The sequence below is a fragment of the Octopus sinensis genome, linkage group LG13 (assembly GCF_006345805.1).
Source record: "Octopus sinensis linkage group LG13, ASM634580v1, whole genome shotgun sequence".
NCBI classification, from domain to species: Eukaryota; Metazoa; Mollusca; class Cephalopoda; order Octopoda; family Octopodidae; genus Octopus; species Octopus sinensis.
In genome coordinates this window covers 42,438,603-42,461,873 of record NC_043009.1, presented here as the reverse complement: position 1 = coordinate 42,461,873, position 23,271 = coordinate 42,438,603, and positions in this window count along the sequence as shown.

Genomic DNA, 23,271 nt, shown 5'->3' with positions numbered 1-23,271 from the left:
TGATATGTATATACTTAAATAAATACATTCATATATATATATACATATATATACATATACACACACGTATGTGTGTATGTATGTATGTATGTATAATTGTATATATATGTAAGCGACACATGTTAAAGATTGTCTGACATTTTGATTCTTCCATTAAGATTCTTTAGATAATAAATAATGGTAATATCTTTTACTGCAATAAATAAACATAATTCTCTTCCTTTTTTATTTGCTGTTTTTTAGTGATATTTATTTGTGTACTTGTTTTTTTTTTAACAAAAAAAAAACGAGATATTTGTCAGAATAATTGTCTTTACAGCTGCAATTTTTATGAAGAATCTCTTGAAGTTATCAGATAATAACCATCTCACAGTTAGATTCCAATGTCTCAATTTCTAATGTAAAATTTTTTTAAAAAATGAAATATTAAAAAAATATTTTAAAAAAACAACCCAAAAACTAATATAATATAAAATAAACAAACCAAACAGTTAATATGCTTTGGATATTTGCCAGAAATTTACGATACTAAATTTTATCGATTCTTATGAATTTTGATATCTTTATCCCAATTTGTATCACTAATATAACATAAGGACTTTGCACTCTCTAATGTTTTATTGTATACACACGTTTCAACACATGAGGGAGAATTATAAATGACTGTTGAGAGTTTAAAGATGGCCAAACAACTAGAAAGTAACAATTTGTTTTAACATCATTAAAAAAAAATGTGTAATTTTGTTGTATTTTTGTCTTTAATATTTCTTTTTATAAGGTGGTAGAATCGTTAGTCGGCTGGGCAGAATGCAAAGTGGCATTTTTTTGTCCATCTTCATGTTCTGTGTTCAAATTCTGTTGAGGTCAACTTTTTCTTTCATCGCTTCAGGGTTGGTTGATGAAATAAGTACCAGATGAATATTGGGGTTGATGTTACCCTCCCATGAGGCCAACGCTTGAAAGGTGCTCAGCCACCTCACCTCCGTGAGGCCTGCTCAAAAGGAACTGAGTCTCCTCACCTCTGTGAGGTCTAACATCTGAAAGGAACTCAGCCACTTTGCCTCCATGAGGCCCAACACTTAAAAGGAACTCAGCCACTTTGCCTCTATTAGGCCCAACCCTCAAAAGGTACTCAGCCACTTTGCCTTCATGAGGCCAATGTTCAAAGGCTGATTTTGTAAGGTGCCACCAGCATGAGTGCACTTGGCTTATTTTCGCTAATTGTTTTAGGTGCTTATGTATTCTGGAGTAAGCATGGACAAGCTCCCAGCTCTGCCCTCTGATCCTTGATCTAGCAGAACCTCTAGGATATGACAGCTGAAAGGAGAGGGCTGTGTCAGTCTCTATTACTCATTTGCAGCTGAGTATATTGGTTTCAAATTTTGGTACAAAGATAGCAATTTTAGGGAAGCGGGTAAGTCCATTATATTGACCCCTGTGCTCAACTGGTACTTATTCTATCAACCCTGTAAAGATGAAATGCAAAGCTGACCATGACGGATTTTGAACTCAGAACATGAAGACAGACGAATTGCTACTGGGTATTTTGCCTTGCATACAGATGATTCTGCCAGCTCGCAGCCCTCAGCCAACAACTGAGTATATTGGAGTATCATAAAAGGATGTGCCTTAGAGCTTTGCTCCAGAACACCATGTCTATGAATTCTTTTCATGACTCAAAGATCATTAACCAGATACTGGTACATCAGAACTACACACAACTACAACAGCAGCAACAACAACAAATTCATATTTATATTCAATGAGTTTGAATTCTTCTAGGCCTGGTGTTAATGTTTATTCTGGAAGCCTCAGAATAAAGTAGTACCAGTAATACGCTTGTAGTTTTTTACTTGACTTCACCCCTGCTCTGTTAAGATTGCACTTATACCACTCCAAGATAGTGGTTTGACAAAGCTGTAAGAACACAGTACTGAATGGCTTGCTTTATTATTAGTTCTGAGTTCAAATCTCACCATGGCCTACTTGGGTTATGGACTTCATCATTCTGAGTTCAAATCTCACCATGGCCTACTTGGATTATGGACGTCATCATTCTGAGTTCAAATCTCACCATAGCCTACTTGGGTTACGAATTTCATCATTCTGAGTTCAAATCTCACCATGACCTGCTTGAGTTATGGACTTCATCAATCGTTCATTTCAACATCACTACAGAAGAATCCACTCTATTGTAAGAATTTGGGCTTGGTCTTTAGTTTGAGGATAAACTCCTTCTTCATTCCCACCAGGCTTGGAAGTCCCAGGAAATGTCACATAGTTACTTACTCTTTAAACTAAAAGATAAGACAACATGGTTGGTGCATTCTGTTGATTATGACAACACTGGTTCCAGTTGATTCAATCAACTGAATCACCTCATGAAATTAACATCCATGTGACTGAGCACTTCACAGACATGCACAGCCTTGACATAGTCAATACAATTCTATATTTAAGAGATGAGGAATTATGTACATTATTTACATTTGACAGATATTTGTCCTCATCTTGTTTGTTGTTAAAGCAACGTTTTGTCAGCTGATATACCCTCCAGCCTTCATCAGGTGTCTTGGGGAAATCTCGAACCTGGGTTCTCATTCCTAAGGTATTTTTCGATGTTATCATTACTATTATTATTATTATTATGATTATTATTATTATTATTATTATTGACATAGGTCTCAGGGATATTCAGCATGACACACTGAATGCGACGTTATTGACCCTTTGTATTACAGATACAACCTATTTTTGCTGACTGAATGAACTGGAGCAACATGAAATTAAAGGGTCTTACTTAAGAGATACAGAATCGAACACACAATGTTGCAATCGTGAACTGAATACACTGACCACTGAGCCATGCATCACTGACCACTAAGCCATGCATCATTCATTCTAAGATGATGACAACAACAGAAGCAGTAACAATACCAACAACAACAACAATAACATCTGTAACAATGGCAAACACTACATCAACATTCACAACAACAACATATCGGTTCTCATCATTCTTTTGTCCCTTAACTCTATTCTCTGCTAGTCTTTCTTTTCCTAGAATCGGTTAGGGAAACAGGCCAAAATCCCTCCAAAAATATTGAGTAAAAGAATTCAAAATACTTTTTTCCTTTTTCTTTTATAGAAGAGGTGGCAATGGTGGTGGTGGTGGTGATGGTAGTAATGGTGTTGATATTGAGAATGGTGTTGTTTTCAGTGGTGGTGGTGGTGGTGGTGGTGGTATTGGTGGTGCTGGTGGTGTTGGTGGTGGTGGTAGTGGTGGTGATGGTAGTAATGGTGTTGATATTGAGAATGGTGTTGTTTTCAGTGGTGGTGGTGTTGGTGGTGGTGGTGGTGGTGGTGGTGGTGGTGGTATTGGTGGTAGTGGTGATGGTGGTGGTTGTAATGGTGTTGCTATCGTTGTTGTTGTTGGTAGTGGTGGTGCAGGCAGTGGTTTCTGTTTTTTAAAGAACCGGAAACATATGTTTTGTTTGTGTGGTGCTTATCTACAAGCGTACGCAAATCATTCTTCTAAAATAAGGAGACCTGGTAGAATTGTTCCTTGTATCTTTCTTCTGGTTTCCAAGTACCCTAAGCTATTTTATAACAAGACCCTTTGTACAACGCTGAATGTATGCAATTGTATCTCTGTAATAATACCGAGTATTCATTTTATTCTAATGCCGTGTTGTTTAGTGAAGTGAGTGAAACTAGTAAAGGATTTCAGACATGAAGAATATCCCATTCTTCAGAAACCATTCACACACACACACACACATGCATTTATACACACACACACACACACATTTATACATACACACACGCATGCACACATGTATATATGTATGTATGTATGGATATAAACACACAGGAATATTTTTACATACATATATGTACATAGTTATATACTCATACAAAAACATACATACATACATATATATATATATATCACACCACACCATATATACTATCTCGTGCACATACACACTTGCATATATATGTTGTGTATATATATATATATACATATATATATATATACATATACACACACATACCTACATACGCATATATTGTATATATGTATATGTATATATGTATAATATATATATATATATATATATAATATATATATATATATTATATTTTAATATGTATATATATATATATATATATATATATATATATACACACACACACAAACATGTACATGTATACAAAATATTCTTGTATATATATATATATATGTGTGTGTGGTGTGTGTGTGTGAACGTATGTGTATATGTATTTATGTGTGGTATATATATATATATGTGTGTGAATATATACAAATGCATGTATGGTTTATGGATGGCATGGATGTATACATACACGCACACACATATATATATATATACATAAGGAAGTGTAAAACAATATGTGTTTGTGTGTATTTTCTTTTCCACTTCCTTATTTTGATTTATATATTTTCCCCCATGTTTCTGTGGAATAAGAAGCCAGTGGTTTTTGCGTACATATGTGTGTGTGTGTGTGTGTGTGTGTACGTACAGTTGTGTGGGATTGTGTATGCATGTCTGTGAGTATTTTGCTTGCTTTTTGTTCTGGTTTTCCTCTGACGTTACCATACCATTTTTTTTTTAAGTAACTCAAAACATGTTCGGCTGTGTTTTGTGTTAAGAAGGATCATTTAACAGACTCATTATAGTCAGTATATATATATATGTGTGTGTGTGTGTGTGCGTGTGTGTGTATCTGCTATAGACTCTTGGCTGTATACGTATATATGTATGTATGTATGTATGTATGTATGTATGTATGTATATATATATATATATATACACACACCTATATATATATATATATATATATACTAAGCAATAAGGGTTCAGCAACGAATTGCCTTACCACATACCGAATTTAGAAATAGCAGTCAAAGGGTTATAGCTATTTCTTCTACTAAAAAGGGAGATCTCAGTAAAAACAGCAATTGGAAGGCTGACACAAACAGGTAAGAGAGAATGAATACCGCAATCTATCAAACATTTTTAAAAGTTATCCACGGACGTACGTTTCGAAATCAAGTTTTAGGAAAGCATAAGAATTAAAATATTAAATATTAAATAATTCTATCTTACCGAAACTTATTTCTTTTCTCTTCAGCGTGAATACTATAATCATAAATGATTATATATTGAATTTTGAGATACTAGGAGGTACCAACTCAACTCAGTATCAGAGCGAGCCAGAATCCTCAACTAGTATCACCGAATTCAAATTTGTGAATGAAACGATTGTGTCAACAGCCCCTTCCCACCCGCGTGTAGCCAAAACAAGATGCTGTGGTCATCTACTGAGATAAAATATGGTTATCCGTAATAATGAAGGGTGAAATTAATTAATTTGGAATAATTATCAATTACACCAAGTAGTCTTCGGCATGTAAAAGCCTCATTTGAGGAAAATTTAGTAATACTAAGCAATAAGGGTTCAGCAACGAATTGCCTTACCACATACCGAATTTAGAAATAGCAGTCAAAGGGTTATAGCTATTTCTTCTACTAAAAGGGAGATTCAGTAAAAACAGCAATTGGAAGGCTGACCCAAACAGGTAAGAGAGAATGAATTAACCGCAATCTATCAAACATTTTTAAAAGTTATCCACGGACGTACGTTTCGAAATCAAGTTTTAGGAAAGCATAAGATTAAAATATTAAATATTAAATAATTCTATCTTACCGAAACTCTTTTCTCTTCAGCGTGGAATACTATAATCATAAATGATTATATATTGAATTTTGAGATACTAGAGGTACCACTCAACTCAGTATCAGAGCGAGCCAGAATCCTCAACTAGTACACCGAATTCAAATTTGTGAATGAAACGATTGTGTCAACAGCCCCTTCCCCCCGCGTGTAGCCAAAACAAGATGCTGTGGTCATCTACTGAGATAAAATATGGTTATCCGTAATAATGAAGGGTGAAATTATTAATTTGGAATAATTATCAATTACACCAAGTAGTCTTTCGGCAGTAAAAGCCTCATTGAGGAAAATTAAGTAATACTAAGCAATAAGGGTTCAGCAACGAATTGCCTTACCACATACCGAATTTAGAAATAGCAGTCAAAGGGTTAAGCTATTTCTTCTACTAAAAGGGAGATCTCAGTAAAAACAGCAATTGGAAGGCTGACACAAACAGGTAGAGAGAATGAATTAACCGCAATCTATCAAACATTTTTAAAAGTTATCCACGGACGTACGTTTCGAAATCAAGTTTTAGGAAAGCATAAGAATTAAAATATTAAAATTAAATAATTCTATCTTACCGAAACTTCTTTTCTCTTCAGCGTGGAATACTATAATCATAAATGATTATATATTTTTGAATTTTTGAGATACTAGGAGGTAACCAACTCAACTCAGTATCAGAGCGAGCCAGAATCCTCAACTAGTATCACCGAATTCAAATTTGAATGAAACGATTGTGTCACAGCCCCTTCCCACCCGCGTGTAGCCAAAACAAGATGCTGTGGTCATCTACTGAGATAAAATATGGTTATCCGTAATAATGAAGGGTGAAATTAATTAATTTGGAATAATTATCAATTACACCAAGTAGTCTTCGGCATGTAAAAGCCTCATTTGAGGAAAATTTAAGTAATACTAAGCAATAAGGGTTCAGCAACGAATTGCCTTACCACATACCGAATTTAGAATAGCAGTCAAAGGTTATAGCTATTTCTTCTACTAAAAAGGGAGATCTCAGTAAAAACAGCAATTGGAAGGCTGACACAAACAGGTAAGAGAGAATGAATTACCGCAATCTATCAAACATTTTTAAAAGTTATCCACGGACGTACGTTTCGAAATCAAGTTTTAGGAAGCATAAGAATTAAAATATTAAATATTAATAATCTATCTTACCGAAACTTCTTTTCTCTTCAGCGTGGAATACTATATCATAAATGATTATATATTGAATTTTGAGATACTAGGAGTACCAACTCAACTCAGTATCAGAGCGAGCCAGAATCCTCAACTAGTATCACCGAATTCAAATTTGTGAATGAAACGATTGTGGTCACAGCCCCTTCCCACCCGCGTGTAGCCAAAACAAGATGCTGTGGTCATCTACTGAGATAAAATATGGTTATCCGTAATAATGAAGGGTGAAATTAATTAATTTGGAATAATTATCAATTACACCAAGTAGTCTTCGGCATGTAAAAGCCTCATTTGAGGAAAATTTAAGTAATACTAAGCAATAAGGGTTCAGCAACGAATGCCTTACCACATACCGAATTTAGAAATAGCAGTCAAAGGGTTATAGCTATTTCTTCTACTAAAAAGGGGATCTCAGTAAAAACAGCAATTGGAAGGCTGACACAAACAGGTACGAGAGAATGAATTAACCGCAATCTATCAAACATTTTTAAAAGTTATCCACGGACGTACTTTTCGAAATCAAGTTTTAGGAAAGCATAAGAATAAAATATTAAATATTAAATAATTCTATCTTACCGAAACTCCTTTTTCTTCAGCGTGGAATACTATAATCATAAATGATTATATATTGAATTTTGAGATACTAGAGTACCACTCAACTCAGTATCAGAGCGAGCCAGAATCCTCAACCTAGTATCACCGAATTCAATTTGTGAATGAAACGATTGTGTCAACAGCCCCTTCCCACCCGCGTGTAGCCAAAACAAGATGCTGTGGTCATCTACTGAGATCAAATATGGTATCCGTAATAATGAAGGGTGAAATTAATTAATTTGGAATAATTATCAATTACACCAAGTAGTCTTCGGCATGTAAAAGCCTCATTTGAGGAAAATTTAAGTAATACTAAGCAATAAGGGTTCAGCAACGAATTGCCTTACCATTCAATATATAATCATTTATGATTATAGTATTCCACGCTGAAGAGAAAAGAAGTTTCGGTAAGATAGAATTATTTAATATTTAATATTTTAATTCTTATGCTTTCCTAAAACTTGATTTCGAAACGTACGTCCGTGGATAACTTTTAAAAATGTTTGATAGATTGCGGTTAATTCATTCCTCTCTTACCTGTTTGTGTCAGCCTTCCATTGCTGTTTTTTACTGAGATCTCCCTTTTTAGTAGAAGAAATAGCTATAACCCTTTGACTGCTATTTCTAAATTCGGTATGTGGTAAGGCAATTCGTTGCTGCTAACCCTTATTGCTTAGTATTACTTAAATTTTCCTCAAATGAGCTTTTACATGCCGAGACTACTTGGTGTAATTGATAATTATTCCAAATTAATTAATTTCACCTTCATTATTACGGATAACCATATTTTTTCTCATAGATGACCACAGCATCTTGTTTTTGGCTACACGCGGGTGGGAAGGGGCTGTTGACACAATCGTTTCATTCACACAAATTGAATTCGGTGATACTAGTTGAGGATTCTGGCTCGCTCTGATACTGAGTGAGTTGGTACCTCCTAGTATCTCAAAATTCAATATATAATCATTTATGATTATAGTATTCCACGCTGAAGGAAAAGAAGTTTCGGTAAGATAGAATTATTTATATTTAATATTTTAATTCTTATGCTTTCCTAAAACTTGATTTCGAAACGTACGTCCGTGGATAACTTTTAAAAATGTTTGATAGATTGCGGTTAATTCATTCTCTCTTACCTGTTTGTGTCAGCCTTCCAATTGCTGTTTTACTGAGATCTCCCTTTTTAGTAGAGAAAGCTATAACCCTTTGACTGCTATTTCTAAATTCGGTATGTGGTAAGGCAATTCGTTGCTGAACCCTTATTGCTTAGTATTACTTAAATTTTCCTCAAATGAGGCTTTTACATGCCGAAGACTACTTGGTGTAATTGATAATTATTCCAAATTAATTAATTTCACCCTTCATTATTACGGATATATATATATATATATATATATATATATATATATATAATGTCTCCCAAGGTCTTTTTCTTTTATGATCCAGAACTGTAGCAATACGTGATATCATACATATTGTATATATGTCTGACTGATTGGTAATCGTACTCAATTAAAATCGTTGCTGCTGCTGTTGATGTAGTTGTTGTTGTCACTGGACTTCCTTTGATCCTATGCCTGTTAAATCAATGTCTATCTGATTGTTTGCAGCAGCCGCAGTAGCAACAACAACAATGAATACTTTAAAAAAAATCTCTGAATAATTTTTTAGTCTAAACTTTTGATCATTTCAAAAATTTAGCGAAATACCACAACAGAATCTATATATATATAAAACTGAAGTTGTCTGTGTGTGTGTCTGTGTGTGTATGGCAGGTTTGGTAGACTTCAACTAACACTATCTTCTCCGAGACCCTGCGGCGCAAGTTGACTAAAATTGAGAGTATGATAGAAGAAAGCTTGCTCTTCATTCTGCCGAAGAGAATTTCAAATAGGACCATGTTAACACCAAAAATTATTTACATGCTTTTTTTCTATGAAAATCCCTATATTTTACGATTTTTTGACTGCTGTGTCTCCATTTTTCGGTGTATTTCAACCAGAAAAATGTTCACTTAAAGAGAATAACAAGCTACATAATGCAAAATTTTTACTTTTCAAAGAAGTTTGAAACTCTGTCAAAACTTTGTTTACACGACATCAAAGTCTGCCGTTTTAAGCGCAACTAAAAAAACAAACCTGAGCAACGCCGGGCTATACTGCTAGTATTATTATACACACAAGCCAACAACGAAACCTAGCTACATCATCTACTATAGCAGCCAAATCTCCCTCAAATTATACAATCCTGTCTTAATGAAGGAAAATCACAATACATGGTGTCTTCCTACATACCTTTAACAAGATATTAATAACGGCCACATTTAAAATACCTTCAGCAGTATAGCTGAATGGTTTGGTAGTTCACTTCTCAATCATGAATATCTGGGTTCAATAGCACATCATGATAGAGACTTGTACCTTAGACTTGGATCACCCACAAAACTTTTGGGTGAAATCTGGTTAATGGAAATTATGTGGAAGTCTGAATGGATTGTGTCTTTAATTTAAAGGTTCAGTCTTCTCTCATTATATTACATTGATGCTGCCTAAAATGTGCCTTAAGGTGACACCTGCCCTTGGGACATTCATCCATCTACAGATTAATTCACTGAGCTGGTGGCCCAGTTATCACTACCAACATAGATGGAAATCTATTTACGTCATCAGGATTCACATGAATAAAAAACAACAACAACAACTACAACAACATTTATGAGATATAGAATGATGAAGGAGTTAATCTTATATTGTAATATTTTCCATAATAAATGTTTCATACAGCTCTCATGTAGTAATATGGTTTATTCAGTCTAGCGAAGTGTGGAGGTAGGAACATTCTTGAATAATTCCCGACTCCCGATTCAAAAGCTCTTGCTGCCAATACATTGTACTATCGCCTTAAAAAATGCTCAGCATACTTTGTCTAACTGCAGCACGATATAAAGTTAGGTACAACTTCCACTCTTTTGCTTGACCAGTTAGATATTGAAATAAGATTTCTATCCGTGATGTCTTAAACCATTTAAATCATACATACACAGACGCAGCCCACCACAAACAAATACAATGAAATATATTGTTCCATATGATTGCCCTTTCACAGCTAATGTAGGTTTCTCATCATAATCAAAATATTTGTTAAAATACTCCAAAAAAAAAGGCCTAACAGTCGAACGTCATCTAACTTTGCCTCATACTCTTCGCACACACCATGTTTTTTTTTATTAGCAGATATCTTATATTCAACGGTTTTATTGCCATAAATCGAAATTTTCACTCTAGAATTTTAATATCCTGTAAGAGTTGAATGTTAGAAAGTCTTGTAGTTTCCTATTATACGTATCTAACAAACATAGACATATTTCAATTGTTAATCTGCGTCTTATTTCTTTCTTATTACGTATGTAAATATAAGATGGTCTCATTTATGTACAGCATGTTTTGTTGTTCCAGTAATAATGGATTTTTTGTGTCCCAACTATTACTTCGTCTGCTGCAGCATCATTTATTTACACGGTTTCTAAAGTGAATATGTTATAGACTCTGAAACAGCATATTGCTTCATCTGTTGAGCAAACAAATCTATCCTGTAATTATCTTTTATTTTTTAGCGATAGTAGGAGCATGACATGGAGCAATTTACGTATTTATTATCACCCAGTTTATATTTATATCTTGTTGTATTTCGGGATGGTCATTTTTTTTGCCAAATGAACACATGCACTGTATATTTTATCTTCACTCATTTATTACTGTTCTTATTTTATCATTTTAACTAATATCCATTGTCCGGAAATCTTTCGTCACACATCTGTGGCCTCTTCAGCTTAGAAAACAGAATGGAGTAAGTAGAGCTAGAACACACACGAAAACGAAAAGTGTCACTGAAGAGGTCACAGATGTGTGATGAAAGATTTCCGGACAATGGATATAAGCTAAAATAATAAGATAAGAACAGTAATAAACAAGTGAAGAAAAAATATTTAGTGCTTTTGTTTATTTGGCAAAAAAAAATGACCATTCCGAAATACAACAATATCTGTTTCAACACACGATTTCACATCAGGAATCTTGCAAAATGAATTGATATATTTATATCATTCGCCATTAAGAAGGCGGTGAGCTGGCAGGAACGTTAGCAAGCCGGGCGAAATGCGTAGCCGTATTTCGTCTGCCGTTACGTTCTGAGTTCAAATTCCGCCGAGGTTGACTTTCCCTTTCATCCTTTCGGGGTCGATAAATAAAGTACCAGTTACGCACTGGGGTCGATGTAATCGACTTAATCCGTTTGTCTGTCCTTGTTTGTCCCCTCTGTGTTTGGCCCCTTGTCGGCAATAAAGAAATATATATCATTCGCCATTAAATCCCAAATGTGTTTCGATAGAGGTGTTGTGTTTCTACTTCAAATATTTGGGAGCCATAACATGTGTACCGTGTCCTCGGTTTTGAATGTCTGTCTTGTTACGCCAATACTGTTTTTGCCTGTTTGTTTCTAATTTAAGACTTCTGCTTTGCAGAATACATTTTTAGGCAATTTCCAATTAATATATACTCGGCTTTGATGATTACTTATATCTTCATGAAGTGTTTTGCTTCGTTCTTGCACTGCTGTATCTAACATTTTTGTTGTTCTTGTTGAATGCCGTGTGATATCAGTTTGACACATTGACACACCACTTACGCTTAGTAGCAAACAGAGTCAGACAATTTCAGTTTTTCTGGTGAGTTATGGCTAATGGCCTGTTTGTAAGCTTTGCTAACGTCTTGTTGTTCTGTGAAGCCGCTCACTTTAATGACGCTATTGTACTTTAGAACTGCATGGATGAGTATTATATTGTAGAATATTACTGTACAGAAGACTATTTGGTTTCTGCTGTTGACTAGGTTCTTTATTACTGGCGGTTAGTTGTTGGAATGCTTGTTTGCATACAGACTGCGGCATTTTGTTAAGTTTTCTCAAACGATAGCATTTTCCTGTGGTTGGATATAATTACTCACGTGCACACATGCACACACACACACCACACACACACAATACAAACGAACTTGCTCAAATGGAGATACAACCCGCTTGCAATATCCAATACCACCCATGGCAGCTTGAAAATCGAGTCATGAGATAATGAATTCAGTTTACACAAACATACACACACATGCACAAACATACATGCTTATACATACATATACATATACACATATCTGTGTTCATATATGCCTGTATGCATAATGTACGTGTGCTCATATATATATATGTATTATATATATATATATATATATATATATATATATAGATAATATACGTATATGTGTATATATATGTATATACATATTTGTGTGTGTTATATATATATATATATATATATACATATATATATAATATATACATATATAATATAGGCATATATATATATATATATATGTATATATTATATATGTATATGTGTATATATATATGTGTATATATATATGTATACATATATACATACATATACATATACATATATATATGCATGTTCAATATCCTTAAGTATATAACTTATACGTGCCCATCATATTTAGTGAGATAACAAATTTTATTGCCATTTTTTGATTATGCGTATATCAATATCTCTACATATTTATGTTTGTGTTTGTATTTATATGAACGACTGCGTATTATATATTTCTGCATATGTATATATATATCCTGCTCTGTGTGTGTGTGTGTGTGTGTGTATGCGCGTGTGTGTGTATGTGTGTGTGTGTGTGTGTGTGTGTGTGTGTGTGTGCACGTGTTATCGTAGGGAGGAATAATTTCTTATGCTGTTCTAGGTTCACGGAAATATTTTTTTTTACCTCAGCACAATTTCCCACATTCTGATTAAACGATGCCTGTGTATATTTATATATTGATGTTTTCCTATGCGTGTCCTTCTATAAGCGTGTGTATGTATGCATGTATGTATTTTCACTTGCTTGTATGTTTATGTGAGTGTTTTCTCTCTCTCTCTCTAGATATATATATATATATATATATATATTATTTGGTACCTATCCAAATCTATCAATAAATTGGAACCAGATGCATTAACATCCCACCGTTGTTTCTTTAATTTTCTCCCATTAGCAAACTCATACATATACATATGTGAATGTGTGTGTGCGTGCATGTATATGTATGTATATATATATATATATATGTGTGTGTGTGTGTGTGTGTGTGTGTGTGTGTGTGTGTGTGTATGTGTGTATGTATGTATGTATGTATGTATGTATATATGTATGTGTGCGTAAATATGTCTATATCTACTTATATATACATATATACATACACACACAAACACACATACATATATACTCACACACACACACACGCACGCACACACACGCACACACGCACACTCAATCACTCGCATACACATACGTACATACATACATACATATATGAGGTGCCGGCGTGGCTTTATATTTAAGGAGTCTCCTTACGAACTAATGATTTAGGGTTCAATCTCTCTGCATTGCACGCAGGCGAGTATTTTCTTCTATAGTGGATATTGAAAATACTAACTGGAAAAACTCCGTCATATATATGTGTGTGCATGTATGTATGTAATTATTATTACTATTATTATTATTATTCAGGTCACTGACCTTGTATCAAACTGCATGTACTCCATCCCATGCAGCTGTGGTAGGTTATACGAAGGCGAAACATGCCACCCCTTCAAAATAAGGGTAGAGGAACATCGCAAAGCTGTGACACGGGGAGATATTGATAAATCGGGTATAGCTGATCATATATGGAAAAATGGAGACTACCTCCCCCTGTGAGAAGAAGTTAAAATAATCTTGGGGTTAGTAGCCCGCGCTCTTAACCACTATGCCATATGCACTTGGGCAATTATGGAGTGAATTTTTAGGGCTTATAAATCTAATATTTTCCTATCCTTCCTTAATACGGGTTCCCATATGCTATTCATATCTGCACTCGGTCTGCTTAGGAGGTTGTTGTGTACTAACGTATGTGCTACTTCTTTTAGTTTTCGTATTTTCCAGTAGTATTCTCTCTCTATTATTTTAACTTCTTCCCACAGAGGGAGGTAGTCTCCATTTTTCCATATATGATCAGCTATACCCGATTTTTCAATATCTCCTCGTGTCACAGCTTTGCGATGTTCCTCTACCCTTATTTTGAGGGGGTGGCATGTTTCGCCTTCGTATAACCTACCACAGCTGCACGGGATGGAGTACACGCAGTTTTTGGTCATATTCTCTTCTATTGGTGGTTTTACCCGAAGGAGATATGAAGACTGGAGGGTATATCAGCCGAAAATTGTGTTAACAACAAAGATGAACACAAATATCCATCAAATGTAAATAATGTACATAATTCCTCATCTCTTAAATATAGAACAGTATGGATATATGTATCCATACTAGGGCATTGAGCTCAATTTGTGGACCGAGCAGTGCATTGTGTTCTTGAGCAATACACTTCATTTCATGTTTGCTTCTTTACTACCCACAAGGGGCTAAACATAGAGGGGACAAACAAGGACAGACAAACGAATTAAGCCGATTACATCGACCCCAGTGCGTAAACTGGTACTTAATTTATCGACCCCGAAAGGATGAAAGGCAAAGTCGACCTCGGCGGAATTTGAACTCAGAACGTTACGGCAGACGAAATACGGCTACGCATTTCGCCCGGCGTACTAACACTTCTGCCAGCTCGCCGCCTTCATTTCATGTTGCTCTAGTCTAGTCTGTTGAGAATTAGTTAGTGCAGCTCTCTCTCTCTCTCTCTCTCCCTCTCTCTCTCTCCTCCCTCTCTCTCTTCGGTTGTTATGCCCCTGGTCTTTGGTGGGGGTCAAGCGTTGGAGAGCCGAAAGATGTCGTTGTTCGCGACTATACAGGTCAACGTACTAGAAGTAATAGACTACGACTGTATAACATTGCTTATGCATATTCCAACACACACACACATACACCAACACAAATATACACATGTATGCCTATATCGCAAGTTCACCCACACCTAAGTATTATTAAAGACTCCGCCGGTTACGACGACGAGGGTCCCAGCTGATACGATCAACGGAACAGCTTGCTCGTGAAATTAACGTGCAAATGGCTGAGCATTCCACAGACACGTGTACCCTTAACGTAGTTCTCGGGGATAATCAGCGTAACACAGAGAGTGACAAGGCTGACCCTTTGAAATACAAGTACAACTCATTTTTGCCAGCTGAGTGGACTGGAGCAACGTGAAATAAAGTGTCTTGCTCAAGGACACAACGCGTCGCCGGGAATCGAACTCACAACCTTACGATCATGAGCCGAATGCCCTAACCACTAAGCCACGCGCCCTCACTCACCTAAGGATAGGTTACGGGGACACAAATGCGCGCGTACTACAAGGCACCCTCTCATATTAGTTCCATTCTTCACACAATGATTGTATATGTATGTATGCCAACACATATCCATACTCAAACACACAGACACAGAAGACACAATATTTTTGTTGCTTTTGCTTCAATTAACCCCTCCCTCGCCGTTTCACTCACTCACTCACTCACTCACTCACTCACTCACTCACTCACTCACCCATTCTCTCGTTATCTCTCAGTTAATCTTTGTCCCTCTTTACTTTCTATGAATTTTAAACTTGTCCCTCACAAAATTGACGGACTCAAACCTGGACTGCACCTGTCTTAGGCGGTGAACGAAATTTAAACATACACATACATACATACATATACATACATACATTCGTACATACACGCATAAATATATATATAAATACATACACATATGCAGACATACACACAGCCATCCACACATAACTACATAACATGTACACATACATAAATGTGTAGGTGTGTATGTGTGAGTATATATATATATATATATATATATATATATATATATATATATGTGTGTGTGTGTGTGTGTGTGTGTGTATGTATATATATGAACATGTATTACACGTATGTATATGTATGTGTGTGTGTGTGTGTAGAAGGAGAGATAGAGAGAGAGAGCCATACATAAACATGTACGTTATATATTTATGTATACACACATTTTTATACATACATACATACATACACACAGAGACACCTGCAGAAAGAGAACCCAAAATAGTGTTCGTTTGTGTGTTTGTTTGAGAAATAGAGAGAGAGAGAGAAACCGAGAGAAAGAGGGAGGGATAAATGGAGAGAGAGAGAGAGAGAGAGAGAGAGAGAGAGAGGGGGGAAGGAAGGGGAAATAGAAGTGGGAGACATCATAAGAAGTTTTGTTCTGTAACTTCATTGCCTGGGTTGAAAGATTTGTAAGGAGACACGAAAGACAAAAGACTTACTTCAGAAAATCGCTGAAACATTTATTACGTAGCAGCTTGTCTCCAGTAAACAAACCACTGAACCAGCAATTGCTTTCCTCCATGTAAAATACACAGCTTCTAGGGTATTCTTTTCTTGCGTTAAAAACACTCTGTTGTTTCTTACCCTTTTAACCCCCACTTTGTTTTACTTTCTTTGGTTCAGCTCTTTAATTCTGAAATTCTCGTGTGTACTTCAATGGTTCTCCGTCGGTTTGGACAATGAGGATTCCGTTGTTTGAAAAAATGATTTACCGCTGTTACTTCCCGTGTCATATAGACTCATAATGGCCGGTTTCCCGAATCCTGTGGCTTATATATATATATATATATATATATATATATATATACACCCACCACTCCTGGACGGGACGCCGTTCCATCATTTTTGCCAGCTGAGTCATACCTATTTCTTTACTACCCACAAGGGGACAAACAAGGACAGACACACGGATTAAGTCGATTATATCGATCCCAGTGCGTAACTGGTACTTATTTAATCGACCCCGAAAGGATGAAAGGCAAAGTCAGCCTCGGCGGAATTTGAACTCAGAGCGTAACGGCAGACGAAATACGGCTACGCATTTCGCCCGGCTTGCTAACGTTTCTGCCAGCTCACTTCCTTAAAGGGCCAGTTTCCCAGGTTTTCCCTGGCATATAAATCCCCCACTTGGACGGGAGCTGGTCCGTCACAGGTTTACTTATTTTTTCCAGCTGAGTGGACTGGAGTCATGTGAAACTGAAGTGTTTTGCTCAAGAACACAACGCGTCACCCGTTTGAGGGGACAAACAAGGGCAGACAAAGGGGTTAAGTCGATTACATTGATCGCAGTGCATAGCTGGTACTTATTTAATCGACCCCGAAAGGATGTAAGGCAAAGTCGACCTCGGCGGAATTTGAACTCAACGTAACGGCATACTAAATAGCGGTAAGCATTTCGCCCGGCGTGCTTACGCTTTTTATTTCTTTATTGCCCATAAGGGGCTAAACATAGAGGGGACAAATAAGGACAGACAAAGGGATTAAGTCGATTAGATCGACCCTAGTGCGTAACTGGTACTTAATTTATCGACTCCGAAAGGATGAAAGGCAAAGTCCACCTCGGCGGAATTTGAACTCAGAACATAAAAACAGACGAAATACCGCCAAGCATTTCGCCCGGTGTGCTAACGATTCTGCCAGTTCGCCGCCTTACGTTTCTGCAAGCTCGCTGCCTTCTGAGAATGAATTTATTCAACCAGTGATCATATGGTTTTAACTCTATGCAAATTCTGGGAATTAATAAATGCTTTCTTAATTTTGTGCTATAGGCTTTCTTTGTTTTCTGTTTTACTGTTGCTTTTTAGAGCATGATAAAACTCTATGTGTGCGAATTTACATGCATGCGTGGCTCTGTATATGTTTACACACACACACACACATATGTATATGTGTGTGTATGTATGTGTATATATACATATATATGTGTGTATGTGTGTGTGTATATATATATATATATATATATGCCATGATAGATCGCTAGCCACTACACATTCTTTATTTTCTCTCCTTGTTTCTTTCTGTGTTCCTTTCTGTGGAAGAGCGTAGGCTCGAAACGTTAATGACTTTTTCATTTCCCGAGCGTTAAACTAATACATCAGTTTGTTGTCTACACCACCTGTCTTCGTCTTTTGTTTTTTTTTTTGTGAATTCTCCTCCTATATATATATATATATGTATGTATATATATATATATTTAAATAAATATGCATATAAAAGTATGTAGCTCTAAGTTGTAGACATATGTAAACATGTATATATGTATAAGCATATATAATCATATACATTCATATATATATATATAGTTGTGTGTGTGCGCATTCGTGAGTGCGTGTGTATGTGTATGTATAAAAACATACATAAATATATATATTATAGCTAAAATAAATAGTTTGGCATTTATAACATGTTAAGAAGAATATGAGCAAGAATTCTTTGGCTGATAACATTTTTCTTTGAAAACCGAGTAAGAAGATCCACTTCCTTTGTGGCAGCACTTAAACCTAAACTGTTTAATGTGGAACAGGAAATTGGTGCAAGTTAAACATTTTTCAACAGGAAGCTTGTAGCTAGGATTTAATGATTTCATCCCAAGAATCATAAATCCAAGAACTACCCCAAAATGATTCTGGTAATCACGACGACGTGTTTAAATATAAAATGACCATTTCTTTTGTGTTACTGTCTTTAATACTTGTTATTTGTTGCTTTCTTGTTTTTTGTACAACAAAATCTACTACTACTACTACTACTACTGCTGTTGCTACTACTACTACTGCTGCTGCTGCTGCTCAACTATTATCACTGCTGCTACAGTTTCTACTGCCACTATTACTATAATTGTCTTCTTCTTCCAATCAGGACTCACGCCATTAGCCACAAAGAATAATCTCTAATTCGAGCCTACTCTAAGCTACTAAGAATGCGTGTGGCAACTTGAAGATCCACCCACCACACGCGATAGACTGGCGGTTGCACGGGCGCGAAAGTTACCTTGTTATCCTCATTCTGTAAATGGTGGGTTTTAACGGGTGGAGAGTTGAACCATCCTGGGGTACAGAGGATTCGCAATCTAGACTAGGGTCTGAAAGTTTACCACACCATAGTGGGTTACACTATGGTTCCTCTGTTTTGTGACAGAAGTAGGAAGAAAGAGTGAGAGGAAGTGGTGGTGAAAGAGTACAGCGGGGTTCACCACCCTCTCCCGCTGGAGCCTCGTGGAGCTTAGGGATCGAAACCGCGTTCTTACGACCGCGAATCCGCTGCTAAACCACTAGGCCATTGCGCTCCCACATTGTTGTTACACCTACTACTCATACTACTACTACTACTACTACTACTACAACTACTACTGCTGCTGCTGCTATGACAATAAACCAATGGCTTGTCGAGCTCGCTTAAATAGCAGTCAACTCTTTCTTCTATTAACACCACTGTCTTCTAGAAGAATGAAAGACATATCGAATGTTATACTATGTTGCTGTATATCTTGGCTATCTACGAAATACTTTCATTTAAATTACATCCAAATGGATGTTGACTTTGCTCTCTCCAAGGGCAATCAACAAAATACCAGTAATATACTACGGTTAAATCTTTTGGCATTACTCATACTCCATTCTGTGACTTCTACTAATGTGTAATACTAATTATATTTACAGTTGTTTAATTACATTGAAAATTAGCTTAACTCTCAAAGTGAAATGAATAGATCTCGGTAGATAAATAAATCCCGAACGGATTTTTTCAAACCATAAACATGTTTTTAAAATTTTCATAAGATTTTTTTTCAAATTGTGTGTTGTTCCCATGGAAACAGGTAACTTCAACTTCCGGCATGTCAGTATTGGAAGCTTTCGATTGATTAAAATTGCATAAATTTGAAGCCTTACAATTTTTTTATAAATAATTTCTTTAAAAAAAGAAAATGAATGTGATTTTCCTCATCAGGAAGCACAAATCACATCGGTATAGAAACTGGAAAAAATCTTGTGAAAATTTGAAATCATTCTGGTAGTTTGAATGAGTTCCAAAAAGATGCAGACGAACAATAGATTTATAAAATTTTTATGAATATTTTCTATGGGGTGGGGCAGGGTGGGGGGGGGGGTGGGGTGGAAATCAATGTGATTTTCTTCATCCACAAGGAAAACCACATGAGTGTAGAAAGTCGGAAGAAAATCCGGTGAAAATTTGAAAACATTCTAGTTGTTTGAATGAATTAAAAAAAAAACGATCCCAACGGACAATAGATTTATTTTTTCCTCCTATCTCTTTTTAACTGTGACACTAATAAGGATATATTAGTTGGGATGTTGGGGTGTTTGATGTCGAATTGTTAGAGTGAGTGATAATAGAGGCTGAAGTGGTTACTTAGTTAAGCTAATGCAAATATGTTAAATGTTTCGGTATTCGTTTGCTCTAAGAGACAACTCGTTGGGAAAAAAGGCTTTTGTAAGAACGACTGACAATTTGCTAATGATGACAAAAGATCGAGACAGAGAACTTTAAGGTCAATGTAGAAGGAGGCAGGTGTTCACTAGTCCCTAATTGAACTGTCAGGGGCCGCTGTATGTCAACAAGAAGCTGGTAACAATGAATAATGGTCACTCACTGTTAGATAATAAAAGAAAATGCTTAAAAACGTTGAGGTGGGTAAAATGAACAGGTTAGATTTGGCAGAGAAGCATATATATATATATATATATATATATATAAAGAGAGAAAGGGAGAGTGGAAAAGGGGGAGGAGAGATACACAATGGCAGCCGACAGCTAGTAACACTGAATACTGAAAATGTGACACATAATCTCATAACAAAGGCTACTTAAGAGACAAAAAAAAAGCTAAAACTAGAAATAAAAAAACAAACAATCATCCAAATGCGGTGTAATGATTGTAATGCGAACCTGGCCTTTCGTACTGGGTCCATAAATCAACTTGTTGTCTACAAAAGGTGGTTTCGTCCTCTAGCACTGATTACTAACCAGACAACAGTGTTCTAATCACCTCCGCACAGTCACCTTTTAAATTCTAACTGCACCGTGGTTCACTTGTTATAATGACATCATGACGGATGTGGTTGTCAATCACGATCGTGGTAAATGCTTAATGGGTCTTTAGCCGCAGATCATCTTGTGCAGACCAGTTGCCATTAAGTGATATATTATAATACAATTATTTATTACTTCATCCTCTGATGTTCCTTTTTTTTTACGTCTCATTACAACTGTTGCCTCCTTTATTGTGTTGCCCTTAGAAGACAAAGCCACTGGTTTAGCCAGAGCTAACGATGGCTATATTGAAGGGATTAATTTCTTGTTCATTGTATGAATGACTTGTGGCAGCAATGACGGCAGCGGAGGTGATGATGATAAAGATGAAGAGGAGGAGGAAAATGCTCAAGCGTTCTGAGAGATGAAAGTATGGACAATTCAAGATTACAAAAGGATATTTAATTACTCTTTTTTGTTTCATTTCTTTCGGTCATTCGACTGTGGCCATGCTGGAGGTGATGCTCCTACATGCTATGCAATTTGCAGTGATTTCTTTCTCCAGCAGCAATCTGATAAAATCAATATCTAACCTACTAACCTAAGCTTTGTTGCCCATGAGGTGGAGGATCACAAAAAGATAACCAACAGATTGATCTCCGGTGAGTGTGATGGAAATATACGACATCTTTAGTCTCTGAATACTCTCTCAACTGACTTTCACCAGAACAATGATTACCATTCACAAGAATGGTCACCACAAAGTAGAACGACTCTTTCAGTGTATCTCCCTCGCTATTCTTCAAGGCAACGCATCAGCCAATTTACAAGCGACGCAATTTCCAATTTACAAGCTAGCCTTGCAGAATATCTATATGACTTACTGTAAATATATTTCTCAATAAATGCAATAAAATTATCTTCAAAAATTATCTTACAAAAATAGTAAAAGTTTGGAAATCTGAACAAGTTTGGAACATTAGAATTGTTGTTTATACACTCTTGCCAAGAATACCTTAAAGTAAATGTTATACAGTATTCCAGATGAATATGACAAAGAATAATTAAAAGGAGCTACAATAAACTTAACATCTCTTTAGGGATACCTTTCCTAACAATGTTTCCTTCTAGGTAGAGATGAGGTAGCAGCAACAAAATCATCTGATCTATTAAAACAGAAAGAAAATACAGAAAACGCCCCACAAAACACGCGATCAGCACAAACCATAATGACATTTAAAAAAGACAGGCCGAGGAATCATGACAGGAAATCCTTTACTTTCATCAAAATAATAATAAGAACACATCATTACGAAATACGAATGTAGATTAATAATTGATAAACATATAATATTGGTTTACTTACGCTAAAAATATATTTGATTTATTATCACATTGCATATTTTAAATGTATACATACATGCATAAATACATGCTTCGAAAGAGGACATCTATGGACCATTGATAAAGAGTTTGCAAATCCAGTGTTAGAAGAAATCTTCTAACCATGCAGCCACACCTGCGCAAATGCACGCACGCACACACACATATCACACTCCAAGGTTAAAACCCAAATGGAATTTGGAATCCTGTTCTGATTACCTTCTTAAATACTTTCTTGTAAACTGTTTTTAACATTTTCTTATTATTATCAAAGAATGTATATATGTATTTTAATACTTCTGTGACAACCAGTACTTAACACAACAAAGCTGATACAAAGCATTACATTTTACTTTTGACAATCTTTTTCTAAAAAAGTGAAACCGGTCAAGTGAATAAACATCTTTAAAATTGCATTTTCAAACTTTCTTTCATATATATTTCCACTCG